At 39.8% G+C, this 11,123-nt stretch overlaps 1 protein-coding gene across 1 annotated transcript in view; it reads right to left on the bottom strand.

Annotated features, from left to right (window-relative positions):
* Positions 1 to 11,123, bottom strand: part of SYT9 (synaptotagmin 9) — a 210,823-nt gene that overhangs the window by 51,431 nt on the left and 148,269 nt on the right. The gene's annotated exons all lie outside the window — the stretch shown is intronic.

Consider the following 11,123-nt stretch of genomic DNA (forward strand, 5'->3'; position numbering starts at 1 on the left):
AGGAGGCATAATCTATCTTTGGATGGCAAAGCTGTAAGCCTGTTCAGGCCTCTGCCACCATGTATCCAGCCACAGGCAGCCCTGTACAGACTCATGTGTCCAGGTAGCCCAGAACATATCCTCCACAGAGTCCCCCATGTGGCTCCATTCATACCACTACTACAATGCACACAGAGCCTCTAGGTCAAAGCTACACAAAGAGGTGCCCTGCAGTACTGTGGTGCGCCACTCACAGTCCAGGATAGCTCTGCACACAGCCCTATGCAGCATCATGAAGCCTCTCAACAGGTTTCCACACCGCCCCACACACTCCCCTACACAGCCCCCTCAAACTTGCCACCATATCCCTGTATACCCCTGCATACCCCCAACCTCCCACACGCAATCCCCATGCCACAGAGCACAGCACACACCCTGGTTGCACACAATCTGTGCAGACCAGCACAGGGCTCCACTGGACCCTGGAAACTTACAGCCTGTCGCATAGCTCCAAATAAGGACACTGTGAGAGCCTGAGAGTGGCACCCTGCGAGCCTACACATTCAGAGCCCTGGACACATCCAAGTACTTGCCTAGTCCTGCACTGCCTCCATGCAGGGAGAGAACAGAGACCCAGACTCCCAGGTGGCCCTTGTGCCTCCCTCTCACAGTTCCACTTTGTGGCAGCTCTTTCCTTTTCTTAATGTGCCTCTAAAGACCCCCATTTCCCTCTACTGGGGAAGATATATCAGGCAGTGTGCAGCCATTCAAATAGGTCAGAAGACACAATTCTCTTTCTCCTTTTTAGCTCAGGGGGAGTATAACCAGAAAGGAGGGGGAACAAAAGCCATTTCATTTCGTTTCAATTTCTGAGAGATACCTGAGGTTATCGAGCTGAGGTGCCTGTGTCTAATTAATACAGTTTCCTACTGACAATGCTCTGAGGATTCAGGTTCTTGCCCTCAGTGTCCACAGCTTTCCCTCCCCTCCTCAGTTCTCCAAGGATGCTTCTATTTTTAGAAGCACAGATTCAGCTCTGGAAGGTCACCTCGCCCAACCTCCCTTTCTTGATTGCTTCCACAGGAGGATGAGGCAAAGGGATCTATTTGGTCACTAAGGCAGATGGATTACTCTGTGTCTTCTTGCATCATGCATTGCTTGCCCAGTTTAAATAAATGACCTCTCCTTGTAAGCTTGGCTTTCCTGGTTCCGGAAGCCCTGACCTCAAGAGACCCAGGTGACTGGGCCTTCCCCTTTTGGGAGATATGGGGGCTTGGGGACTAGAATTCTATAGGACTGGAGGTTTTACACACAGCAGACTCTGGCTTGCTCTGCGGTGCTGGGTTCCCTATTGTAGGAGCAGTGTCTGCCCTTACTGAAGAGGGGATTGACCCAGCCTCCTGCTGGTGGCGGAAAGGAAAGAGAGACCACAGCTGTCCCCACACATCACCCTTTTGTTTCCTGACTCCCTGGCCCACTTTGCTCTTCAACTTCTGTTCTTCCTTTAAAAGGCTTTTCACCGCACCTAGCTCTCTCCTCTCCCCTCATCCTTCTCAGAAAATCTTGGTTTGGCAAAGTAAACACAGAATTAACCAAAACTATGCCTATGAAGCTTCATAATCAATTCTTTCAACATACATTTCCTGAGGGCCTGCACTGTGCACACACTTTGTAAGGTTCAGGATGTGAAAAGGCATGCCATCTAATCTCTGCCCTCAAGACTGAGGCACATAATTAAATGTGATGTGTCAGATTACTTCCATGCTAGGTATGTTGGTTTGTTTGTTTTCCTCCGACATAAGCCCATTCACAAATATTTATACAATACAGCTATTTGCTCATAAGTTAAAAGAGAAAAGTCAAACCTCAGACTTGATGGTATATTCAGAATGTAAACCAAGCAAAAGTCCACATTTGTACTTTAAAAAATAGCAAATTAGCTGGGTGCAGTGGCACATGCCTACAATCCTAGCTACTCTGGAGGCTAAGGCAGGAGGATCACTTGGGCCCAGGAGTACAAGTGCAGTTTAGGCCATCTAGCAAGATGCTGTCTCTTTAAAAAGAAAGAAAGAAAGAAAGAAAGAAAGAAAGACGAACAAACAAACAAACAACAGGCAGCTAAGTGCCTCTACCATGGAGAAGAACCAAAATAGCAAGTAGATACTCACACTTTGAAAAGATCATCTAAGGGAGAACACTGGAATTCAACAAAAAAGTGACAGGAAGCACCAAAAGTAACAAAGGAAAAGGAAGCAATGTAGCCTGCACAGTGGGGTTTGGCTGGGAGCTGGGAGAAGCTCCCTAACATAGGGAAGGGGTTAAGTGAGAGACCTCTCAGGGTCCACATTTCCACCACATACTATCCTACTCACAGGAGAGCCCCTTGACCCTCACAGTCCTCGAGACTAACACAGAGAGCTGCCTAGAAATTGCACAGTGGTATTGTTTCAAAGAGAGAGCTCATGCTGTGACCCACAGGCCCGTAAGCCCTGAGCAGCTACAGCACAGTGACATTCTGAAAGCTGAGCCCCTAAAGGACTTGTCTTACCCTGGTTTTGGTGCCATTGATGCTACTACCAGGCCAGGGAGGAGATGAGGCCAGATCCTTTCATGTACCCTAAGGATAAATAACACTGTCACTAGTGCTGCAAGCTGCTGGGGGACTGAGGCATGAGCAAATCACATGCTGCACAACTACCTACCTATGCTGCTCCCAATGAGAGTGTCTGTGCCCTCCCCAGTGGCAGCCCTGAACTGAAGCCACCACTGCCCTCATCTGAGCATTCTTCTGACTGCCTGGGGACCACCCTGTTCCTGCCTATCATAGGTATGCCTGAACATATTACCAGGGGGCCTGAGGACAAGTCTCAATTCTGGCAACCTGGTCCTGTCTCCTCAGTACTTGCAAATGCCATCCAGGGGCCTGGCAATCATCCAGCCTAGTCTATCACTGCTGGTACATGTGCACTCTTCCCAGGGTCTGAGGTGGGGGCAACTCAACCCCCTGGTACCACAACAATTGGCACCCACTTGCAAGCACCATGAGACTGGCCCATCCAACCCATTACAGCTCAGACCAACTTGGATTTCAGTGAGTGGCCGAATCACTGCTATTGCCATTGCCCACATCAAGCCTGCTCACCTAGAGCAAGAGAACCAGTCTACATGCCAGGCCCACTGCTGCCACTACTAGCATTTCAGCAAGACACCTGGAAGCCCAATAATTGGCCCACTTGGATCCACTAATACCAGAGCCAGCATACATCACTCTGGGGCTCAAAGACAGGCATCTTCAGCCCACTGCTGTACCACTGGGGCCAGAAGACTGGCCTACCTAATAACTTAGTTCCCAGAAAACTTTACCACAGCCTCCACTATCCACACCCTAAGCTATCAAGGAAATCACAGATACCACTGACGCTATTTATAGCCAAGGAGATCATAGAGACTACGCTATTGCTTGCATCCAAAATGAAACCCAAAATGCCCTACTCAACCAACATCATAGATAATCTTCAGAGAAGAGTCCTCTCTACAAAAGTAAATTTACAAAAATTGGAAGAAGTGATTGTTACACCAGATGTGCAGATATTAACATAATGACACAGGAAACATGAGAAAGCAAGAAAATATGACACCTTCAAAGGAACACAGTAATTCTACAGCAACAGATACCAATAAAAAAATCAATGAAATCATGGGTAAACAATTCAAATTACTGCTTTTAAAGAAGCTCAGCAAACAAGATAATTTTGAAAAACAATATAGAAAATTGGAAAAGAATTCATCAGAGAGATACACATTTTTAAAAGAACCAAACAGAAATTCTGGAACTGAAGAATTCATTGAATAAAATACAAAATACAGTCAAAACCTCCAACAACAGATTAGATTAAGCAGAATAAAGAATCTCAGAACTTGAAATCTTTTGAAATAATCCAGTCAGACAAAAATAAATAAAAAGAATAAAAAAGAATGAGAAAGGCTTTGTGACATATGGGACAACATAAAGTGACTCAATATTCTAATTATCAGTGCCCCCAAGGGCAAAGAGAGAATGAAAGGGTTAGAAAATCTGTTTAATGAAATAATAGATGAAAACTTCCCCAATCTAGAAAAAGACTTATACAAGGGGCTCAGAGAACCCCACATAAATACAAAGCATGAAGGTCTTCTCTGCAGCATGTTATAGTCAAACTATTTAAAGTCAAAGATAAAGAGGGGATTCCAACAACAGTAAGACAAAAGTGTCTAGTCACCCACAAAGGAAACCCCATCAGGCTCACAAAGTATTTCTCAGCAGAAACAATATAGGGCAAGAGAGACATATTCAAAGTGCTGAAAGAAAAAAAAAGCCATTTAAGTATACTATCTACCAAAATTATCCTTCACAAAAAAAGTCCTTCCCAGAGAAGAAAATGCTGAGGGAATTTATCACCACTAGACTGGCCCTAGAAGAAATGTCCAAAGAAGTCCTAAACCTGGAATAAAAAAGATACTATTTACCTTCATGAAAACACATCAAAGTATAAAACTCACTGGTAAACCAAACACACAAATGAGGAAGAGAAAGAATTCAAATGGTACAATTACAGAAAACCACCAAACCAAAATGACAAACAATTAGAAAAAAAGAGAGGAATAAAGAACATACAAAACAACCAGAAAACAGTGAAGAACATGACAGGAACAAAGCCTTGCATATTAAAAGCAATCTTGAGGCCGGGTGTGGTGGCTCACACCTGCAGTCCTAGCACTTTGGGAGGCCAAGGCAGGTGAATCACCTGAGGTCAGGAGTTCGCGACCAGCCTGGCCAACATGGTGAAACCCTGTCTTTCCTAAAAATACAAAAATTAGCCAGGCATGGTGCTGGGTGCCTGTATCTCAGCTACTTGAGAGGCTGAGGCAGGAGAATCACTTGAACCTGGGAGGTGGAGGTTGCAGTGAGCTGAAACCATGCCACTGCACTCCAGCCTGGGTGACAAGAGCAAAACTCTGTCTCAAAAAGAAAAAAAAAAGAGCTATTGAATGGAAATAGATTAAATTATCTGTTTAAAATATATAGACTGGCTGAATAAATAAGAAAACATTATCCAACTATATGCTGCCTACAAGAAATACACTTTACCTGTCAAGATACATATACACCCAAAGTAAAGAGATGGTAAAAAATTCCACTCAAGCAGAGACCCAAAGTGGGCAGAAGTAGCTATACTTAGATCAGATCAAACAGACTTTAGGTCAAAAACAGTAAAAATGACAAAGACAAAGAAGGTCATTATATAATGCTAGAGGGATCAATCCAGCAAGAGGATACAACAATTCTGAATATTTATGCATCCAACCCTTGAGTGCCCAGATTCATAAAGCAAGTATAACTAGAGCTAAAGAGAGAGATAGACTCCCATAAAACAATATTGGAAAATTCAACGCCCCACTCTCAGCATTAGTCAAATCATCTAGACAGAAAATCAATGACAACAAAAAATTGGATTTAAACTACACTTTAGAAAAAGTGGAACTAATAAACACACACAGAACATTTTATTCAACAACTGTAAAATACACATTCTTCTAAGCACATGAAACATTCTCTAGGATACAGCATATGTTAGGTCACAAAACAATTCTCAACACATTTTTAAAAATCAAAATCATATCAAGTATCTTCAGGTCACAATGGAATAAAACAATAAATCAATACTAGGAGGAATTCTGGGACCTATAGATACATGGAAATTAAAAAACATGCTTCTGAATGACTACTGGGTCAATGAGGAAATTAAGATGAAAAGCAAAACATTTCTTGAAACAAATGTAAATAAGACATGTGCCAAAACCAATGGGATAGAGCAAAAGCAGTGTTAAGGGGAAGTTTGACATAGGCAATAAATGCCTACATCAAAAAAGTAGAATGATTTCAAACAAATAACCCAATGATGCACCTCAAGGAACCACAAAAGCAAGAATAAACCAAAGTCAAAATTGGAAGAAAAGAAATAATAAAGAGCTGAACCAAATGAGATAGACTAAAAAATACACAGAATAAATGAAATGAAAAGTTGATTCTTCAGAAAAAGACAAGCAAAATTGCTAAACCACTAGCTAGACTAACCAAGAAGATAGAAGACAAAACAAGAAATGAAAAGGGAGATATTACAACTGATACCACAGAAATACAAAAGATCATCACACACGATTATGAATAACTGTACACTAACAAACCAGAAAACCTAGGAGAAATGGATAAATTTCTGGAAATATACAAGCTACCAAGATTGAATAAGGAAAAAATAGAAAACCTAAACAGACCAATAATGAGTAGCAAGATTGAATCAGTAATACAAATTCTCCTAACAAAGAAAACCCAACTACTGGATGGATTCACAGCAGAAATTTACAAACATATAAAGAAGAACTAATACAAATCCTCCTAAAACTATTTCAAAAAATGACAGTGGAAAGAATTCTCCTCAAGTCATTATATGAGACCAATATTATCCCAGTGACAAAACCTGGCAAGGACACAACAAAAAGAAAACTACATAAATCCTCAACAAACTACTAGCAAATCAAATCCAACACACATCAAAAAGATAATATACCATGACCAAATGGGATTTATACCAGGGATGCACGGATGGTTCAACATATGCAAATCAATAAATGTGATACATCACATAAACAAAATCAAGGACAAAAATCATATGATCATCTCAATAGATGCAGAAAAAGCTTTTGATAAAATACACCATCCCTTCATGATAAAAACTCTCAATATACCAAGTGTAGAAGGAACATGCCTCAAAATAATAAAGGTCATCTATGACAAACCCACAGATAACATCATACTGAATGTTAGTATGAATACTACTACTGAAAAGATGAAAGCCATTCCTCTCAGATCTGTAACTAAACATGAAGGCCCACCTTCACCACTCCTATTTAACATAGTACTGAAAGTCTTAGCCAGAGCAATCATGCAAGACAAAGAAATAAAAGGCATCATTCAGAACAAGGATCTCTGAGGAAAAGAAATTTAAAAAATGAAATAATAAAAGGCATCCAAATTGGAAAAGAGGAAGTCAACCGTTTCTTTACTGATGATATGATCTTATAGAAAAATCTAAACTCCACCAAAAAACTCTTAAATATGACAAATTTAGTAAAGTTTCGGAATGCAAATCAACATACAAAAATCAGTGACATTTCTATATACTGATAATGAACTAGCCAAGACAGAAATCAAGAAGGTAATCCAATTTACAACAGATACAAAAAATACCTAAGAACAAACTTAACTAAGGCATTGAAACATCTCTATGAGAAAAACTACAAAACACGAATGAAGAAATTGAAGAGGACACAAACAAATGGAAAGACATCCCATGCTCATGGATCAGAAGAATCAATAATGTTAAAATGACCATACTACCAGCTGGGCATGGTGGCTCATGCCTGTAATCTCAGCACTTTGGGAGGCCGAGGCGAGTGGATCACCTGAGGTCAGGAGTTCAAGACCAGCCTGACCAATAGAGAGAAACCCCATCCCTACTAAAAATACAAAATAAGCTGGGCATGGTGGCACATGCTTGTAATCCCAGCTACTCAGGAGGCTGAGGCAGGAGAATTGCTTGAACCTGGGAGGCGGAGGTTGCGGCAAGCAGAGATCATGCCATTGCATTCCAACCTGGGCAACAGAGCAAAACTCCGTCTCAAACAAACAAAAAAACAAAACCATACTACCTAAAGCAACTATAGATTTAATGCAATCTCTATCAAAAAACCAATGTAATTTTTCACAGAATTAATAAAACAATCCTACAATGTGTATAATACCAAAAGAGAGCTTGAATAGCCAAAGCAATTGTGAACAAAAAGGACAATGCTGGAGGTATCACGCCACCTGACTTCAAAATGTACCAAAAGGCTACAGTAACGAAAACAGCATAATATTGGTATAAAAACAGCCATATAGACAAATGGAACAGGATAGACAGTCCAGAAATGAATGCATGTATTTACAGCCAACTGATTTTTGATGAAGGCACCAAGGGGAAAGAACGCATGCTTCAATAAATGGTGCTGGGAAAACTGGAGATCCACATACAGAAAAATGAAACCGGATACCTATGGTTTCCCATGTATAAAAATAAACAAAACATGAATTAAAGACTTAAACATAAAGACTTAAACATAAAGAATTAAACATAAGACCTGAGACTGTAAAAAATGCAGAAAACATTTTAAGACATCAATCTGGGAAAATATTTCGTGGCTAAGGCCTGCCTGAAGAGCAGACAATAAAACAAAAAATAAACAAATGGGATTATATTAACCTTTTTAAATTTAAAAGCTCATGCACAGCAAAGGAAACAATCAACAGAGTGAGGAGACAATGTGTTGAATGAGAAAATACTTGCAAAGTAGTCATCCTAAGAGGAACTAATATGCAGAATATAAAAGGAACTCAAACAACTAAAAAAATTTCAAAACCCCAAATGATATAATTAAAAGTGAGCAAAAGACATGAATAGATATTTATCAAGAAAAGAGATACATACAAATGGCCAACAGGTTTATGAAAAAATGCTCAACATCACCAGTAATTATGGAAATGCAAATTAAAACCACATTGAGATACCATCTTATCCCAGTTAGAATGGCTATTATTAAAAAGACAAAAAATAACATGCTAACAACGATGTGGAGAAAAGGGAATTCTTACACACTGTTGGTGTGAATGTAAATTAGTACAACTACTATGGAAAACAATATGGAGATTTCTCCAAAAACTAAAAACAGAACTACCATATGATCCAGCAATAACACTACCAGGTATCTAACCAAGGGAAAGGAAATCCGTGTATCAGAGAGATACCTGCACTTGCGTGTTTGCTTCAGGGGTATTCTTAACGGCAAGATATGGAATCAATCTAAGTGTCCATCAACGGACAAATTAATAAAGAAAATGTGATATATATGATATATACGATATATATCATACACACACACACACACAATGGAACACTATTCATCCACAAAGAAGAATGAAATCATGTCATTTGCAGCAAAATGAATGGAAATGGAGGTCATTGTGTTAAGTGAAATAAGTCACGCACAGAAAGACAGATACATGTTCTCACCCATATGTGGGAGTAAACAAGTTAATCTCATGGAGATAGAGACTAGAATAGTAGATACCAGAGATCAGGAAGGGTGTGTGGGTGGCAGGTGGGATACAGGGAAGTTGGTTAGTAGATATAAACATACAGTTTGATAAAAATAGGTTCCATAGAGGTCTTTATAGTATTCTCTGATGGTAGTTTGTATTTCTGTGGGGTCGGTGGTGATATCCCCTTTATCATTTTTTATTGTGTCTATTTGATTCTTCTCCTTTTTCTTCTTTATTAGTCTTGCTAGCGGTCTACAAATTTTGTTGACCTTTTCAAAAAACCAGTTCCTGGATTCATTGATATTTTGGAGGGTTTTTTGTGTCTTCATCTCCTTTAGTTCTGCTCTGATCTTAGTTATTTGTTGCCTTCTGCTAGCTTTTGAATGTGTTTGCTCTTGCTTCTCTAGTTCTTTTAATTGTGATGTTAGTGTGTCAATTTTAGATCTTTCCAGCTTTCTCTTGTGGGCATTTCGTGCTATAAATTTCCCTCTACACACCGCTTTAAATGTGTCCCAGAGATTCTGGTATGTTGTATCTTTGGTTTGTTGTATCTCTGGTATGTTGTATCTCATTGGTTTCAAAGAACCTCTTTATTACTGCCTTCATTTTGTTATGGACCCAGTAGTCATTCAGCAGCAGGTTGTTCAGTTTCCATGTAGTTGAGTGGTTTTGATTGAGTTTCTTAGTCCTGAATTTTAGTTTGATTGCACTGTGGCCTGAGAGACAGACTATAAACACCTGTACACAAATAAACTAGAAAATCTAGAAAAATGGATAATTTCCTGGACACTTACACTCTCCCAAGACTAAACCAGGAAGAAGTTGAATCTCTGAATAGACCAATAGTAGGCTCTGAAATTGAGGCAATAATTAATAGCCTATCAACCAAAAAAAGTCCAGGACCAGACGGATTTACAGCTGAATTCTACCAGAGGTACAAGGAGGAGCTGGTACCATTCCTTCTGAAACTATTCCAATCAATAGAAAAACAGGAAATCCTCCCTAATTCATTTTATGAGGCCAACATCATCCTGATACCAAAGCCCGGCAGAGACACAACAAAAAAAGAGAATTTTAGAGCAATATCCCTGATGAACATCGATGTAAAAATCCTCAATAAAATACTGGCAAACCAAATCCAGCAGCTCATCAAAAAGCTTATCCACCATGATCACGTGGGCTTCATCCCTCGGATGCAAGGCTGGTTCAACATATGCAAATCAATAAACGTAATCCAGCATATAAACAGAACCAAAGAGAAAAACCACACGGTTAACTCAATAGATGCAGAAAAGGCCTTTAATAAAATTCAACAGCCCTTCATGCTAAAAACTCTCAATAAATTCAGTATTGATGGAACATATCTCAAAATAATCAGAGCTATTTATGACAAACCAACAGGCAATATCATACTGAATGGGCAAAAACTGGAAGCATTCCCTTTGAAAACTGGCACAAGACAGGGATGCCCTCTCTCACCACTCCTATTCAACATAGTGTTGGAAGTTCTGGCTAGGGCAATCAGGCAAGAGAAAGAAATAAAGGGTATTCAGTTAAGAAAAGAAGATGTCAAATTGTCCCTGTTTGCAGATGACGTGATTGTATATTTAGAAAACCCCATTATCTCAGCCCAAAATCTCCTTAAGCTGATAAGCAACTTCAGCAAAGTCTCAGAATATAAAATTAATGTGCAAAAATCACGAGCATTCTTATACACCAGTAACAGACAAACAGGGTGCCAAATCATGAATGAACTTCCATTCACAATTGCTTCAAAGTGAATAAAATACCTAGGAATCCAACTTACAAGGGATGTAAAGGACCTCTTCAAGGAGAACTACAAACCACTGCTCAGTGAAATAAAAGAGGACACAAACAAATTGAAGAACATACCATGCTCATGGCTAGGAAGAATCAATATCGTGAAAATGGCCATACTGCCCAAGGTAATTTATAGATTCAATGCCAT

This window comes from Theropithecus gelada, chromosome 14, assembly GCF_003255815.1.
Source record: "Theropithecus gelada isolate Dixy chromosome 14, Tgel_1.0, whole genome shotgun sequence".
In the NCBI taxonomy this organism is placed as follows: domain Eukaryota; kingdom Metazoa; phylum Chordata; class Mammalia; order Primates; family Cercopithecidae; genus Theropithecus; species Theropithecus gelada.